General features: G+C 42.1%; 1 long non-coding RNA gene across 1 annotated transcript in view; it reads right to left on the bottom strand.

The window, feature by feature from the left end:
* The window catches only part of LOC109251349 (uncharacterized), a 66,275-nt gene that overhangs the window by 33,740 nt on the left and 13,656 nt on the right, over positions 1–18,879 (bottom strand). The window contains exon 2 of the long non-coding RNA XR_008422625.1: positions 13,597–15,021. This is a non-coding gene — a long non-coding RNA (uncharacterized LOC109251349). The remainder of the gene's footprint in view (positions 1–13,596; positions 15,022–18,879) is intronic.

Raw genomic sequence — 18,879 nt, 5'->3', positions numbered from 1 at the left:
GAAAGGATACATGAGGGGTGAAATTTCTAAGCCCTTTCATGTCAGATAATAAGTTTGATGACTTAATCTTGTTCCTTTATTGATGACCTGCTATTTCTTAACCTCCATGATGTTCTAAGTTTCACTTTGGTACCTCTAGACTTGCTTCTTTTTAAAACACGTTATAGCAAGAACTCAGAAGTCTCTTTCAAACCAAGGACTTATATCTTTGTAGAAAACGTTGTCCATATTTCTTTAACAAATTCCTTCCAGTGGTTTCCAAATTCTCTCTTCACTGACCTCCTATTATTTAGAGATTAAACCTCATAGAGTAGTTTTCTACGTTTATTATCTCTCCTATTTTCCATTTCTTTGATTTTGTTCCATTTCCTAGGTGATTTCCTTTTTTCCCCTAAGTTCTCTATTGATTTTTTTATAACTGCCATTATGCTTCCAAAGATTTTCTTGTGCTCCTGACTGTTCCCACGCCCCCCGCCCCCCCCACACACAGGTTCTTGTTTTATAAATGTAATAGCTTCTCAAATCTCTTTGAAGTCATTTAAGGTTTTTTGTTTGTTTATTTGATCATGCTTCTTTCTGTTTTCTGATTTATCTCCATTTCCTCTGGGATTATTGTTCTTTTGACTTCATCTTTCTTTTCCATTATTCAAATTTTTAAAATATTTTTATAGTCATTTGTTAACTGTACATACCTAAGAATAAGGGCTGGATTTTTTTAAGATAGTTGATACCGATTTCCTCTGCTAGTGTATGTTTTTGTCTCTTTCTTTTGGTCTCTCCCTCAGCTGAGAGTTCTGTTTGGGTGGCCAGGGCTTATTTCTTAGCAGACTTTGCTTTAGAATGAACAAGAAGGGAGTAGGTTTGAGGTTATAAGATCCAAAGATCCCAGAATGGGGAAGGCTTCATTCCTAGAGCCCTCTAGGTAGTAAACTTTCTTTAGAGAGTCTGTGGTAGATTGTTAACAGTATGGTTCCCAATGAATCACATCTACCTCTGTCCCTGCCCCTTTAACAATGGCTTTGCAGCATCCTCATCACAAGTTGAAGTCTATTCCTCATCTCTTAAATCTGGTCTGGCCTGTGACTTGCTTTGGCTAATGAGATGCAATAGAAGTAACATTATGCAAGTTCTGGAGCCTTGGTCTCAAGAGGCCTTGCAGCTTCCACCTTCCTGGTGTTAGAATGTTCCCGCCATAATGTGAGAAGGCCTGAGCTGGATAACTGAATGATGAGACACCATGTGGAGAGACACTCAGACGACAGCCATAACTAAGGCCCTGGCCACCTCAGACTCCCCAGACCTAACAGAGCTGCCAAATGACTACAGCTGCATACATGACTCTAGGCAAGAGCCTGGCCAACCCATAAAATTGTGAGAAATAATTATTTTTTTTTAAATTTTCAGCCACTAAACTTGTAGTGGTTTGTTATGCAGCCATGATGGCTGATACAGAGCTTTTAAAATTTTGTTTTTGTTTTTGTCTGGATTGCCTGTGTTCTACATGTGTGAGGTAGATGCTAAGTGAAGATTTAATTGGTTCAGTTATTTTGAAAACATAAATTCAACTAACACGTTTTCTATCCTTCTCATTCTAGCCCTCACACCAAACATCTTACAAGCCTTGGTAAGTCAGAGATTGCTGGCCACCTGACCCAACAGCCATTCTTTCCTCCCTACTTAGTAACACAACTCTGATCTTAACAATGCATCCAGCTAAGACAGTATATTTCTAAACCTTGCAGCCAGGGGCTGCCACATGAAAAAGGATCTAAGTGGAAGAGTTCTGTAGGATTTCCAGTCTACTTAAATGGAATTAACCCGCTAGGCAGAGTCTCTTTTTGCTCTTCTATTCTTCCTTCTTTGTGCTGCCTGGAATGTGGAAGTAATGGCTGGAGCTGGAGCTGCCACTTTGGACTATGAGATGACTTTGAGGATGAAAGTTATGCACAAAGGGTAGTAGGGCTGAAGAGGAGACTGAATCTCTGATGACACAGTGGAGCTGCCCTTTCAGCTATGCACTGCCTACCTCCACAGATTTCTTTTACATGAGAGAAGAATCAGCTTCTCTCTTGTTTAAGGTACTGCTAATTACTTATGCACCCCTCCACACACGCACACACACACACACACCCTGCTTTATGTACTGAACCTAATCCTAACTATAATAATTTGGTTTCTGCCTGTCAGCCTGGGATCTTCCTCCACTGCATCCATCAGCCATGTGTATCTTGGGCTGCTTCTTTCTATTTTTAGAAGGTCCATTGGGCTTTAAAGTATCTTTCTTCCATGTATCACCTTAATAGGTTCAATCTTTCCTCTATCTTTCTGAAATAATAATTTTCAAAAAGTTATAGTAATGGTTTTAACATCCTTGTCTGATAATTCTAACATCTGTATCAGTTTGTATCTACTCCGCTAACTGAGGTTTCCCTTTTTGGGATTTCCTACAATTAATTCTGAAAGGGCCCTATTATGTCTTAGGTTGGGCTCCCCTAGAAACAGACACTGATATAAGGATTTGAGTTGGGGGTGATGCCAGAACCAGGAGGGGAGTAGGAAAGTAAGACAGGGAGGGGAAGTACAGGGTGTGATAAGAGCAGGTTATTGTCATGGGCATTTGGGACCCACTCGCACTGGTGAGATGGTATAGAACAAAAATGTCCTCTCCAGGGGCAAGGGAACAGGGATATTTAATTTTTTTAATGTTTATTTATTTTTGACATAGAGAGACAGAGCATGAGCAGATGATGGGCAGAGACAGAGGGAGACACAGAATCCGAAGCAGGCCCCAGGCTCTGAGCTGTCAGCACAGAGCCTGACACGGGGCTCGAACTCACAGACTGTGAGATCATGACCTGAGCCGAAGTCGGACACTCAACCGACTGAGCCACCCAGGCGCCCCTAATTTTTTTTTAATGTTTATTTATTTTTGAGAGAGAGAGAGAGAGAGAGAGAGACAGAATGTGAGTGGGCGAGGGGCCAAGAGACAGGGAGACACAGAATCTGAAGTAGGCTCCAGGCTCCGAGCTGACAGCACAAAGCCTGATGTGGGGCTCAAACCCAAGAACTGCGAGATCATAACCTGAGCTGAAGTTGGATGCTTAACCGATTGAGCCACCCAAGCGCCCGGGGAACAGGGTTATTTAAACACTGACTCCCATTGGTCATTGGTTGAGGGTTGCTGGCCCATCTGTCCAGATGGGCCTGGGCAAGGCTCCAGCCCTCAGGCAAAACTTCTCAGGTGCTTGCAGTAGGAAGTGGTTGACATATCTGGGAATGGTGCGTGCTGAGGTAATATGAGCAGGACTCTGACAATGTCTGCAAAATACATTATACCTGGAACCCCAGTCTCCATTCAAAAAACAGGGAAAGAACTACCTGCCCTCTCGAAAGTGCTTTGCCTTTCCTAGTGTGAGTTTCATTGACTTGCTCTGATTCAATGGACTGTGTTCCTTCTGGTTTATTTTTATTCCTAGGCACTTCACCAAACCTTGTGGCTCTTCCAAATGTAGGAAGAGATATTTTATCCTATTATGTGTAGTCAGCTGATGGGGAAGGAGGTGCTCTTTCAAGCTCCAAAGCAGCAGAAGAACATAGCCTCCCTCCTGGCTGGGCAACCAGCCGTCTAGCCATTCCATTTTCTGTGTCATGATGTAATTTAATTTCTAAAAACAACCCAAGTCTGGAGCCTGATGGCCTGGCCAAATCGGGCAAATCTTTGCAACTCAGTTTCCTTATCTGAAAAACAACAAAGAGGGTGTGGGAGGAGGTTATCTTGAGGGTTCCTGCAAGTTCAGGGACTCTGATCTGTATGTTGGCAGCTGAAGACAGTCATCTTCGTATGTCACAGATTTCCACCAGGGACTGCTGGTAGGAGGCTTCCCCTTAACCCTGTCCCCAGACTTCTGGTCTCATTCCCTTTTAACTCTGTAATCCCACACCTGAGAGTACATTCCAATGAAATACCCAGAGGTCACGTGGTCAGCACGGACGGGCTTACCACAAAGTCATAGAAGAATGGCCAAATGGTTTATGGCATATCCAGGTGATGGAATATAATTCAGGTAACAGAAACATTTTGAAGAACTGTCAGTGACATACAGAATCACACAGCACATGATACACTATATGAAAAACAGACACCAAATCATATATGTAGAAGAATCCCACTGGTTCCAATATATGATTATATTATAAAAGATAGGGATTGTATTTATATAGGTGTATCTATTTTGTTTACATATTTGTAAAAGATTGGAACGTGGACTTACAGTTGATCTCTTTACATTTTCCTGTATTTTCTAAGTTTTTTACAATTACCAGAAGTATGTATTACTTTTATGAACAAAAAGAAAAGAAAGGCGTTTTCTCTTTTCAGAAGAATTAGAACATACTTGAGCCTTCTTATTTGTCTGCAAGAGCTCTAATATGGGCAGTGGCACTCTGCTGGGCGTCTTTAACTCACTGGACTTAATTGTCATGGTCATCGTGGGTAGTTAACATTGCTACCTGCATTGTCTGCATACAGATGATGGAGTCTGATACCCTGTTCTTTCCTGTGTCTTGCAAATGCTGCTGTCTCAGTTTTCAGCTGAGTGTCAACGGCGTCATCTTCTGCCCAGACTTGTGCTGACTCTACAGGGAGAGGGTGACCTCATTTATTCTGGGTACAGTTATAGAAGGGGGTTGGGAATTGCAAATGGTGAAGGCCTCAATTCCAATTTGCTTACGTGCCACGGCCTACAGCTACAGCTACATTTTCTGCTACTTTTCCTTAAAGGCAAACAGATTCTGCAAGGCAAAAATGTGTCTTTCAAAAGACCACGCTGCATATTTTAAATATGAAACACACAGCTCATTTATGGATCTGACTTTGACTTTTGTAGCAGTGGCTGTCAGTACCCCACCCCTATGTTCTTTGCCTCCCTGGAGGACTGCCCATGTCTCCCTGTTGGAGGACACCCTCTGACCTTAGAAGTGGGTGTTGTTGGTCCACTCTTGGACAGGCCAGAAGTGTAAGAGTGCTAATTCCCTGGAACAACCCTGAGACACTGAGGGATAAGAATTGGTGTATAAATATCGCAACTCCCCCTCAGTGGGACAGTTTGGAGGCACATCCCACCCAGCACACTCTCAGAGAGGCCTGGGTGGATTAAGCCCTAATTGCTGACAACAGAAATCTGCTGTTTAATATCTGCCTTATTGGCTCTCCACCCTTCCCTCTTCCCTTATCCATTTCCTCACTATGATCCTGAATAAACTACTTGCATCAAAATCCTCGCCTTGGGGTCTGCTTTTGGGAGAATCCAAACTAAGGAAAACTCACATTTTGTGTACCTGACAATGCTTCGGGCCATTTGGAAAAAAAAGACATCCTCTTTTTTGGTGGAATTAAGGATATTATGTCCATCTACGGCATAGGCCACAAAGCAGGAAGGTGCCCTAAATTCCTACAGTTTGAAAGTCTCTAAGTTGGCTATGTTTAGCACCAGTTAAAACCCTAGGTGCCAGTAAGCAGTGAACTGTTTCCTGTTACTACAAAGGCAGAAGAACTCATTCTGGACACTGACTGCAAAAGAAAAGACAGAACCCACTTCGTTTCCCTACAGCACTGAAGACATTTCTCCCGAGGCCAGCAAGAGCTTTTAAATTACTGCACCCTAAAAATAACATTCTCACTCCTGCATGGGTTATAAAAACTGAAATGGCAGGTTACTTCCATCCACCTCCAGAGCAGCTGCTCAGGAGCTCTGAGTGTTGGGACGGATTATGCAATGACATGGTGCTATCTCCAACTGGGCAAAACAAATCACTCTTCTGTGATGGGCTTTCAAGGTAATGCAACAGGATGTTTGAGGATCTATGCAAGGAGGGAAGGGAAGGGGTGAAGAGGGATGAGAGGATTAGAAATTCTGGATCACAGTAAGGGCCTGCATACCTCCCTGCTCGCTTTGGTGAGCCTCTTGCACTCTCCACTGTCACCCTGCTCCACAAGGCCCTGATCCTCTCTGCCTGCTTCTTCCTAGCTGGGAGTTTCCCCACACTACATCTGGAATTGACCGCTGCCCTAGTCTTGACCACTGACCTGGAGTTCACCACGGACGGTATTTGGAGGACACACAGGCTTTTGAGTTGCCTACTGATAAGGAGTCAAACACTATCAGCTTTGTGGAAGAAGCCAGAAGCCACAGTTGATTCCAATTCAATTCATACTATGAGTTTTTTGAGTGACAATTATGCCCCAGATGTCACTGCTATTTATCGTGACTGTGGAGCACCAGACCAGAGCAGCACCTGCACGGGAAGTCCTTCTCAGAACTTGTTTAAAATGAAACACATCACCGTTAGCTGTGACCGTCATTCTGCTATCCATCACTTTCTAAAAAGATTCTGAACTTCTGAACAAGTCTGCCACTACACTATAGGACTGCGTAATTATAGGTTGCATAGGCGTAGAAAACTAGTGGACGTAGGACGGACTCAACTAAGGAGAAATAGCAGGGTGGAGGGGACTGTACACAGATGGGGAAGGGGCACTTCTTAACCATGCCCTATTTAATATAGGCTTGATAAATGTTCATTTGAATTGAAAAAGAAAGGCTGGATACAACTACAGCTTCCTAAGGCACTGAGCATATGTTGACCCAGGACTGAGCAGATTTACGTCTGTCACCCCATTGTAACTATTAACAGCATCCCCTTTCACTCTGAAAAGTACCCGGGTCTGAAATAAATTATATGGACACTTAACCTAAGAATGACAGCTCAAAGAGGCAACTGACTTATTTGGTACCTTCCATATATGTATTTCTGGGGTAACTTCTGCTCATTGCCCAAATCTGTGAGCACATCCAGAAATTGCTCATCCTTCTTATCCCTGGTACTTTACAAATGATGGATAAATAAAGACATTGGTTGAAGGAATGAATGGATGGGAGGAGGCCCTACTTGCTGCTGGTAATTGCGGCCTGGAATCACTGTGTTAAAATGGGAAGAGACCTTCACACTCCTCTTACTTTGTAGGTGAGGAAGCTCAGTCAGAACTATAAAGTAGCTTGCTGACTTGAAATCTCAAGATTATTACTATTCCAAGTGTGGTCAGCACACTAGTGGCAACAGAAGTACACGATAGCTTATAGACACGCAGAATCTCAGGTCCCACCCAAAGCTCATATCAACTTCTATGAAGGACTGGAGCTTTTCCCCCACTGTCAAGCTAATAAATGAGTCTGTTACTCTCATGGATACTGACAGAGGACGCAAGACTCCTAAGTTCGAGACAAAGGATTTTATTACTCATAGTAGAGCAAGCAGCATGAGCAACCAATGCTGCTGGTCTGCACTGGGTCCACCTGCCCCTTCAAGTTCCACAGGGAAGAGGCCCAGGACACTGACTGTGACACTAATTGCATCACAGCTGAGGAACACTTAGCTTAGGGAGCTCACTGCTTTCAGAGTGAGCAGTAAGCAAGCATGCTTTTTACTTTTGGGCAGGGGGCGGGGAGGGTGGGGATGGTGCAGAGGGATTTTACCCCATCCCTCAAAGTTACTCACAGCAAAAACAACCCTAAGAAATGGCCCAGGTAACAAGGAGTCAAGGGCCTTGCATTCTTAGCACAGCCAGCAAGAACATGCAGGGTCACTCGGGGCCCCTGGCACTTTACTTCTCCCAACAACCTACTGAATCAAACACTGCATTTTAACCAGATCCCTTGGTGATTTGTTTGTATATTAAAGTTTGAAAAGGTTGCTTGCCCAAAGCATCTGGAGTTTACTAATCAAGCCACTCTTATAAGTGACGTCAGCCTAAGACTTATCACCACTGTTAGAATCCATGGCTCTTCCTCTCTGGCCTATTGGTTACTCATTCCTCAGTCATGTCTGCCTTCATCATACATTTGCATCAGGACATATCTTGAAGTATAACAGTATTTGGAAGGTGGAGGGGGAAAGAGTAAAAAAATGGCAAAGCAAAAGTGGACCTCAAAGAGAAGTCCCAAATAAGGAACTATTTTTCTCATATATCAGGAAGTCCAAAGGCAGGTAGTTCAAGCCTAATATGACAAATCCACAATGTCATTAAGAACCCATATCTCTTGCATCTCTCTGCCCTTCCATCCTTGGCATTTGACTTCCATACTCTTGATGGCAAAATGGCTATTACATCTCCAGGCAGCACATCAGTGTTCAAGAAGGGCAAAATCCACATGCCAAATGAGTCTCCCCCTTTCTATCATTAAAATAATAATTATGGACTTCAAGCTGTACTACAAAGCTGTAATCATCAAGACAGTATGGTACTGGCACAAAAACAGACACTCCCATCAATGGAACAAAATAGAGAACCCAGAAATGGACCCACAAATGTATGGCCAACTAATCTTTGACAAAGCAAGAAAGAATATCCAATGGAATAAAGACAGTCTCTTCAGCAAGTGGTGCTCGGAAAACTGGACAGCGACATGCAAAAGAATGAACCTGGACCACTTTCTTACACCATATACAAAAATAAACTAAAGATGGACGAAAGGCCTAAATGTAAGACAGGAAGCCATCAAAATCCTCAAGGAGAAAGCAGGCAAAAACCTCTTTGATCTTGGCCTCGGCAACTTCTTACTCAACGCATCTCTGGAGGCAAGGGAAGCAAAAGCAAAAATGAACTACTGGGACCTCATCAAAATAAAAAGCTTCTGCACAGCAAAGGAAACAATCAGCAAAACTAAAAGGCAACCGACAGAATAGGAGAAGATATTTGCAAACGACATATCAGATAAAGGGCTAGTATCCAAAATCTATAAAGAACCTATCAAAAACTCAACACACAAAAAACAAATAATCCAGTGAAGAAATGGGCAAAAGACATGAATGGACACTTCTTCAAAGACATCCAGATGGCCAACCGACACATGAAAAAATGCTCAACATCACTCATCATCAGGGAAATACAAATCAAAACCACAATGAGATACCACCACACCTGTCAGAATGGCTAACATGAACAACTCAGGCAACAACAGATGTTGGCGAGGATACGGATAAAGAGGATCTCTTTTGCATTGCTGGTGGGAATGCAAACTGGTGCAGCCACTCTGGAAAACAGTATGGAGGTTCCTCAAAAAATTAAAAAGAGAACTACCCTACGACCCTGCAATTGGACTACTAGGTATTTACCCAAGGGATACAGGTGTGCTGTTTTGAAGGGACACATGTACCCCAATGTTTATAGCAGCACTATCAACAATAGCCAAAGTATGGAAACAGCCCAAATGTCCATCGAAGGATGAATGGATAAAGAAGATGTGGTGTATATATACAATGGAGTATGACTCGACAATCAAAAAGAATGAAATCTTGCCATTTGCAACTACGTGGATGGAACTAGAGGGTTATCATGCTAAGTGAAATTTGTTAGAGAAAGACAAAAATCATAGGACTTCACTCATATGAGGACTTTAAGAGACAAAACAGATGAACATAAGGGAAGGGAAACAAAAATAATATAAAACTAGGGAGGGGGACAAAACATAAGAGACTCTTAAATATGGAGAACAGAGGGTTACAGGAGGGATTGTGGTGGGGGGGATAGGCTAAATGGGTAAGGGGCACTAAGGAATCTACTCCTGAAATCATTGTTGCACTATATGCTAACTAATTCGGATGTAAATTTAAAAAATAAAAATAACTAAAAACAAACATTTCAGATAAAGAGTAAATTTTTTTACAATTCTGACTTTTCTTCGCACACAAAAAATGTTTCCAGGAGTTTAAAATATAGGACTATCCCTAGTGTCTCCCATTTTCTGGGAGCATTGGCTTAACTAGTAATTTCTGTTACATTGGCTTAACTAGTAATAATGGGCAGTTGATGGAAATATGGGGTCCCACATACAACAGAAAGAACTACCCTATGTGATCCGGAGAAGCCTGTTGGGCTAAGTAGGAGAAAGGAAGAGCAAGAGATGTTTGATGTTGTAGTTTTGGTCTCTCCAATGGGTGGTGAAAGGTGGATATCCATTTTGATGGCCTTGACCCTATCCAAGGAACTTCCATAAACACTTCCCATGGCAGTGCAAAATTAAATTCTTGCTTCGGTCTAGCCATGGTCTGTCCTCTCAGGCAGGCAATAAACGATAAGCTGAGTTGTGAGTCAAGACTATGACACCTTCCCCCAACAGCTCTCACCCCTCCATCTTCCTCAGCTCTTTCCTACAGGGAATTTCAGTCTGTCTGCTTGCAGGGCAGATGCTCTAAACGGAAAGTGGCTGTAGTAGGTTTAGTTAAAGCAAACTGTGCATTCAGCTTTAGCCGGTTCCTACTCACTCCAAATCCAGACACCAAAGTCACCCCCAGCCCACAGATCCCTGTGTGATAAGCTGGTTGCATCAGCTGTTGTCCTCCAATTGTTAGAGAAAAATGCCAATAATTTTAGGAGCGATGCTTTAGGGCTTTTCTACTCCAAGTGTGGTCTATAGACCAGCATCATCTGGGAGCTTATTAGAAGTGCAGAATTTCCACCCTGACCTCTGATATTTTCAATAAGAAACTGCATTTTATTTTTTTTTTAATTTTTTTTTTTAACGTTTATCTATTTTGGGGACAGAGAGAGACAGAGCATGAACGGGGGAGGGGCAGAGAGAGAGGGAGACACAGAATCCAAAACACTCTCCAGGCTCTGAGCCGTCAGCCCAGAGCCCGACGCGGGGCTCGAACTCACAGACCGCAAGATCGTGACCTGAGCTGAAGTTGGACACTTAACCGATTGAGCCACCCAGGCGCCCCAAGAAACTGCATTTTAGCAGGATCTCTGGTGATCCAAGTTCACAGTGAAATCTGAGAAGCCCAGCCTTAAATGTTAGCACCTTGAGGCACCTGGGTGGCTCAGTTGGTTGTGTCCAACTTCAACTCAGGTCATGATCTTGCAGTTCTCGAGTTTGAGCCCCGCATCAGACTCTGAGCTGTCATCACACAGCCTGAGGCCTGATTGGGATTCTGTGTGTGTGTGTGTCTCTCTCTCTGCCCCTCCCGGCTTGCTCGCTCTCTCTCTCCCTCAAAAATAAACAAACATTTGAAAAAAATTTTTTTAAGTGTTAGCACCTTAAATGACAAATCATAAATCTAGCTTTCTCTGCTCATTCAGCCACCTTATGATTATAACTTGGCTACTGCAATGGAAATGCCTATCGCAACATCCTTTTCCTTGCATCTTTAAGAACAGAACCCCAATTTTATTTGGGGAAGCAGTGTGCCTTCCCAAAAGACCACAGTTTCCAACTGCCCTTGCAGCTGGAGGAGGCTATGAGACCAGATTTTCAATGACATGTAAGTGGAAATGTTGATGGGCCTAATGAAAAGCCCCCAAAACAGGTGGCGTATCATTCTTTCTTCTTTCCTCCTAACTGCTGCTGACACATGAACATCATGACTGGCCTTCATCAGTCATCTTGGAACATGAAGTGGCCTGGAGCATGGAAGTCACAGGCTGAGGATGGCAGAATAAAAAGGTAAAAGCTTATATCCAGATGATACACTGAAATTACTATATCAGCCTGGAGTTGAATATGTACAGACTTCTTCTATGGAAAAGAGAAACTCTGTCTGGGTTAAGCCACTGTACTTTGGGATTTTGTGTTATAGGTTGCTGTTCTCGTTTAAGTGTCTAGAACTTACTGACCAAAAACCAAAAAAAAAAAAAAAAAAAAAAAGCAAACATTCAGCCCCTCAACGGTTAAATCTCTTCTTGTAAATTAATAAAAGGAGATTCTGCTTTCTACACCAGTCTCTCTGAACTCTGACAATGTGACTTTGTCCCTGAGAAACGATCTGGTGACTGTGTGTTGGCACAGGGGAGTAAGGGTGACGGTTGAGGAGGACCACCGGGTGGCCAGCGGATCCCTCTCCAGACAGCACCCCTCTCTCTTGCCTTTCACTTTCTTCTAACATTACTATGTACTTTTGGTGAGAAAAAAGAGAAAGAAAAGGCCTAAATAATTCCAGACGGAAAAATCCACTATTCAATAACCTCTAAGAATCGATGTATATATAAACTGTTTTCTAGGTTATGAAGAGTTAACTGGTTTTTGTGTATATGTCAATGTTCTACACAGAACTATTGTTCTAATCTTTTTTTAAAAGAGAGAGAGAGTGAGTGGGGGAGAGGGGCAGAGGCAGAAAGAGGAAAGAGAGAGAATATTAAGCAGTCTCCGCGCTCAGTGTGGAGCGTGACATGTGGCTTGATCCCATGACCCTGGGATCATGACCTGAGCCGAAATGGAGTCAGACGCTCAACTGACTAAGCCACCCAATTTTGATATCTTAAATTCCAAACTACAGTGATATTTGTTTTATGCTTTATACCTTACAAAGCCTTTTCACATACTCAGTCTTATTTAATCTTCAATAGCTTTGTAAGAAGGTATTTGATCCACCCATTTATATACAAGGAAACTAAGATTCAGAGAGGTTAAGTAATGTGCCCAAGACACACAGCTAGGAAGTAGCAGTTATTTCATCAGGCTCCTTGCCACAGTGCCACACTCCCCTAATCCTATGCAGGGATTCACTTAATGGGGCCAGAGGATATGTGGAGGGGATATACTGGGCAAGTGGCAGATAGCGTCCTCTTTAATCACGCCATATAGACTTTGCATATTTACATACACTGTATCCTATATACACTGGCTGCAAGCTGGCTTAGTTTTTCCTTTCGGAAGAAAGGAGCTGGAAGGAGCATGAGATTACCTGCTATTATACAACTCGTCCCTCAGATGAAGATCCAGAGAAATGAAATAATTTATCTAAGATCTTAGGGTTAGATACAGGTCTTAGACTATATCCCCAAACTCCTTACCTCCAGGAGAGCGAATTCTCCTCCAGAAATATCCCCATGATTCTCCGTAAATTCTGAGGAGATCATGTTACCACAGCAATGTTTTGACCAAAATAAAGAAGTATCCTTGGTTTAGTATATCAAGATGCAACTCTGGTTGCTAGCTAAATCTGGCCCAGACTTGTACCGTTTAACACCAAAATGAATCACTGGCTGTTCTGGGACACACGTATTAGCAAGGGAATTAGTCCACTTAGAAGCCACAGCAGCTATGGTCTTAAGTCAGTACATTTGAACTACCTTGAATTTATATTTGAAAAATGTCTAAAATCAATCACCACATAGCTTTAGACATAAATATTACTCTACAGAGCTGTAGACACAAAACCAGTTTCCTAGGCGTGCTTGGGTGGCTCAGTTGGTTAAGTGTCCAACGTTGGCTCAAGTCATGATCTCACAGTTCATGAGTTCGAGCCCAGCATCTGTGCTGACAGCTTGGAGCCTGGAGCCTGCTTCGGATTCTCTCTCTCTCTCTCTCTCTCTCTCTCTCTCTCTGCCCCTCCCCTACTCGCCCTAGGTCTCAGTCTCTCACTCTCTCAAAAATAAACATTAAAAAAAATAAAAATAATAAATAAACAGTTTCCTATGTAATCCTGAAACTGCCAACTTCTCTTGCAGTATAGAAACATCCAGCTGTTTCTTCAACCGAGCACCAGAGGAGGAAGCAGACTTATCATAAGACTTCACATTAGATAAAAAAAAATCCATACCTTTAGATGCCAGAAGCACCTTCAGTGTGTCCAGGTGTCCCCACTACAGGAGGCAGGTTAGGCAGGTCAACCAACTGTCTGAAACAGAGCATCCCCATTTGTAGCACTTGCTTATATCCATGGTGCAGATGCACAGCCAATTTCAGGCCACCAACGTGATCGTCACCGAACACAGAGTTGGGAAGAGGTGCACACATTTGCTCCAGCACTCTGAGAGACAAGGACCAAGACTGACGGGGAGATCAGTCACTTCTCTCTCATTCCAGGGCATCTGCTCCCTGTCCAGATCATCAGGCACAGTTGGCTGCATTATTTAATATCTTTGTTCTTTTTTGTGCTTTGTTTTTTGGTCAAATTCATTTATTCAAGTAGATGCAAGTGAAATGTACTTCTGATCTTTCTCTCCCTCAGTTGGGAACAGGCAAAATCCTTTACACTTTCATGCTCAAAGTTGACCACTTGGATGCTATTCACCCAGGTCACTTGGGGACCAAAAGTTCCCTGATGGCCAGGCTGAACTTAAGAAACACAGAAGAACATGCTTGCCCGTCTCGACCTCAGCCTCTGCCATACTCCCAGATTCCTTATTACCTTTGTCCCTGCAGGTAAACAGAATGAGGAGTCAGGTTCATGCTGGCAGCAATTTTAATATCCCCAACCTGCAAAATGTGTGGATGGTAAAACTTTATTTTCCATCATTTTTACTATGTTGGTGGATATTATTTATGCAAGGCAATATATAAAGAAATGTTAGCTGTACCACACTAAAAAGAAAAAACAGAATTATAGATTTTGGATACTAACTCTTTATCCAATATGTCATTTGCAAATACCTTCTCCCATTTTGTCAGTTGCCTTTTAGTTTTGTTGTTTCCTTTGCTGGGCAGAAGCTTTTTATCTTGATGAGGTCCCAATAGTTCATTTTTGCCTCTGTTTCCCTTGCCTCCAGAGACATGTCTAGTAAGAAGCTGTTGCAGCCAATGTCAAAGAGGTTGCTGCCTGTTTTCTCCTACATGACTTTGATGGTTTCCTGTCTTAAATTTAAGTCTTTTATCTATTTGAGTTTATTTTTGTGTATGGTGTAAGAAAGTGGTCCAGTTTCATTCTTTTGCATGTCGCTGTCCAGTTTTCCCAGCACTATGTGCTGAAAAGACAGTCTTTTTTCATTGAATATTCTTTCCTGCTTTGTCAAAGATTAGTTGGCCATACATTTGTGAGTCCAATTCTGGGTTCTCTATTCTGTTCCATTGATGTGAATGTCTGTTTTTGTGCCAGTACCATACTGTCTTGATGATTACAGCTTTGTAGTATAGCTTGAATTCTGGGATTGTGATGCCTCCTGCTTTGGTTTTCTTTTTCAGGATTGCTTTGGCTATTTGGGTCTTTTCTGGCTCCATACAAATTTTAGAATTATTTGTTCTAGCCCTGTGAAAAATACTGAGGTTATTTTGATAGCAATTGCATCCCCAATGTTTATAGCACTGCTGTCAACAATAGCCAAATTATGGAAAGAGCCCAAATGTCCATCAACAGATGAATGGATAAAGAAAATGTGGTGTATACACACACACATACACACACTGGAATATTACTCATCAATCAAAAAGAATGAAAGCTTGCTATTTACAACAACGTGGATGGAACTAGAATGTATTATGCTAAGCGAAATAAGTTAGTTAGAGAAAGACAAATATCATATTTCACTCATATGTGGAATTTAAGAAACGAAATGGATGAACACAGGGGAAGGGAAGGAAAAATGAGATAAAAACAGAGAGGGAGGCAAACCATAAGAGACTCTTATATACAGAGAACAAACTGAGGGTTGCTGGAGATGGGGGGGGGGGTGGTGGTGGTGGTGGGGGATGGGCTAGGTGGGAGATGGGCAATAAGGAGGGCACTGTTGGGATGAGCACTGGGTGTTGTATGTAGGTGATGAATCACTGGGTTCTACTCCTGAAACCAATACTACACTGTATGTTAACTTGAATTTAAATAAGTTAATTAAAAAAAAATAATAATTCATACAAGAAATCAGAATCGGTGTAAAAATATTTTAAATTTTTTATTTTTGGCAAGAATATTCTTGATCTTTTTGATGAGGTTAACATGCATATGTATATATAATGTACATTAAATTTACAGCTTAATGAATTTTTACCTAGGTACACACACATAACTACCATCTAGATCAAGAACTAGAACATTCCCAGGATCTTCCTCTTGCTCCTTCCTAATCAATATGCACTCCCTCAACCAACCCCAGACATTTCACTGTTTGTTGGTTTGTTTGTTTTTAAGATATTTCCTAACCATGGACTCATCAAATGGCAGAACTGACCCAAAATGCTTATAGTACTGATGACACAGTAGAAACTCAGTAGCCAAGTGATCCTCTCAAGGTGATTAATTTGCTGTCTGGGCTGATTCTAGAACTTAGAACCCAATTCCAGTCCAGTGGTTCTTAAAGTGCTTCCCCCAAACGGGCAGGACAACATCACATGAAAACTAGTTAGAAATGTAAATTCTTATCTACCCCTCACTCCTACCCACTGAATCAGAAACTCTGAGGAAGGGCTCCATGATCTGCGTCTGAACACGCATGCTCTCTAGCTGATTCTCATGCTCACTCAGGTTTGAGACACTGGACTACACCAAAGTCTATAAATCAAATATTAATCAGAGTTCATAAAGTTCTCGTTAATTGTGAAATTTTACTTAATATCAGACATAGGCTAATTTTAAGGGATATTTAGGAAGCATGGATACCCATCTATACTAGAAAATCAATAAAAAAAAAATACCCAGTAGTAGAATGGTGTGGAAAATAATATGAGTTCTGCTATTCATTAGCCATACAGCTTGGACAAGACCCTCTACCTCTTTGAGCCCTAGTTGTTTCTAGGTGTAAAATGACTCTAGTATGTCAGCTCCCAGATTGAATCTAGACTGTCATATTTTGTTTGATCTGCCCAGAGATCTGGCTGGTTTGTGTGCTTGTTTGTTTTAAACTAATTGCTATGATAGGAGCAGTTAGTAGTCATCAAATATCCGACTTCTCCTTTTCATTTCCCTGCCTTCTTTGGAATCAAGCAACCCCACCTCATCAATGGCCTGCGAAATGAAATGCTGTATGTTACTTCCTGGCCAAGGCACCTAAGAGCTGGTGTGCACCTTTATCTCTTCCTTCCCCTGCAGTGGGGCCTTGGAAACCATACACTGAGTTGGCAGCATCATAAGATAAAGGGATCCTGGTTCCTTGCATCACCAGATGGAGGAAAATTCTGGCCACCTGCATGTGATTCTGTATGGTGTGCTTTTTGTATGGGGAATTGGTCACATTATTTTTAAATTTGGGAAATTTTACACATACACAAAATCTGTATTCCTGACTCGTCTTAAGAATGAGAAGAGGGTCAACTGGGTGGCGCAGTTGATTAAGCATCTGACTTCAGCCCAGGTCATGATCTCATGGTTCGTGGGTTGGAGCCCTGCATCGGGCTCTGTGCTGACAGCTGGAGCCTGGAGCCTACTTTGGATTCTGTGTCTCCCTCTCTCTCTCTCTGCCCCTCCCCTTTTCATGCTCTCTCTCTCTCAAAAATGAATGTTAAAAAAAATAAAAAGACGATCTGGCAATGCTGGGCTTGAATTCCTAAATAGCAATAATTGTCTAGAGCTGGGTGATGCCTCCCCATCTTGCACTCATTTTCCCCAATGTCCTCACCATTTCCTCTAGAAGACATTTCCTTTAATAAGCCCCGACAATACAGCTGAATGTAAGTTGCCACTTGACATCATTCTTGTAGTCATTTTCTTATAATCAAGAGGAAAGTGAAATATCTGTGTATGCATATTCCTAACAAAAATAACAAAAGTGGGGAAATTAAATACAGATCATGAGGGTTATGTGAAATTACAAGCGAGCAGTGTTCTTTGTGGAAGAGGAGAGAACATTTCTAAATGTTTAATGTTCAAAGTGTGGCCATGTCAAAAGAAGGCAATTTAATGTGCTATTCTGAAGTGGCCTATAGGAAGAGCTGGGTGTCGGGCAAAAATGCCTGCTAAAAATTAACTAAAAAATGGGGCTTAAATTTCAACAGAGGTTCTTTTTGAGAATAAAATAAACTGTACTTCTGTGAATATAGTTACATATGAAATGAGAAAATTATACCCTACTTGCTTCATTCATTTGCCTGCCTAGTCCCTAGAGGCATTTGATTCTGAGGATTGAAGGGGAGAGAACAAATGAAGAATACCTAACATGGTATGCAGAATATACAGCTTGGTGCCTGGCATGTAGCTGACTCCAAAAATGTTAGTTTCCTTTCACTTAGTTTATTTATCCTGATCGCAGAAAAGAATACTGGAATCTATTTCCAACTTTACTCTAAAGTCCAACAGTTCAATATGTATATACAATCAAGAAGACCAACAAACTGGGCCACTTCCAACAAGGTGAGGAGAATCAGAGGGGAGAGCAAAGCAGGAAGGGAGTGACTTCTTTATCAAGAGAGAAGAGATTTTAATTCCTCGGTCTGAAAAAACAAAGGTTTGACAAGAGACATGATCAAAACTATGAAGTCTTAGATGCAAGGTGCAGAAGGTAAGGCTGTTGTTCAGGATATATTTCCCCCATCTCTTTCCCTCCCCACCTCCATGGGAAAATAGTACTTCCCAATCCCATAGATGTCAGACTTGGCCATATGGCTTGTTTTGGCCAATGGAATGTGGCCTCTGGAAGCTTCTGACCTCCACCAGGAGAAGAGCATGGTCTAGCCTTCAGCCTGGACCACAGAATAAGCCCCATGGAGCAGACACACAATCTGGAACCAATTTACACTGACCTGCAGATCCACAGCAATCAATATGTGCTTCGTGTTGTATGCCACTGAATTTGGGAGTACCCTTTTACTCTGCCTTAACTGCAGCCGAAGTTCATCACTGTGGAAGGTGTATATGATGAAGAACTTTCCTAATCCCCCAAATGCCAGGACTAGGCATCTAGAAATTGTTCTATCTGAAACTTTAAAAGAGAAATCATTTTTATTTGGTACCTCTTCTTCAAAGCTCCCACTCTTAACTTAGATGCCCCTTCTCTCCATTGCCCCGAACTGTTTAGTTTTAGCCATACACTGTAGGTAGATTTTCCCCATCTAATTATTCCCTCAAAATGATCTGTCCTTTGGGCCATGCCTTCAGTTTTGCTTTCTAATAAAAATAATGAAGGCTAATAAGGGCTCCTGGGTGGCTCAGTCGGTTAAACGTCCAACTTCAGCTCAGGTC

Source organism: Panthera pardus, unplaced genomic scaffold (assembly GCF_024362965.1).
Source record: "Panthera pardus isolate Hobbes unplaced genomic scaffold, ASM2436296v1 HiC_scaffold_16, whole genome shotgun sequence".
Classification (NCBI taxonomy): Eukaryota; Metazoa; Chordata; class Mammalia; order Carnivora; family Felidae; genus Panthera; species Panthera pardus.
Note: the sequence above shows the minus strand (reverse complement) of the source record. Positions and strands in the feature narration are given on the sequence as shown.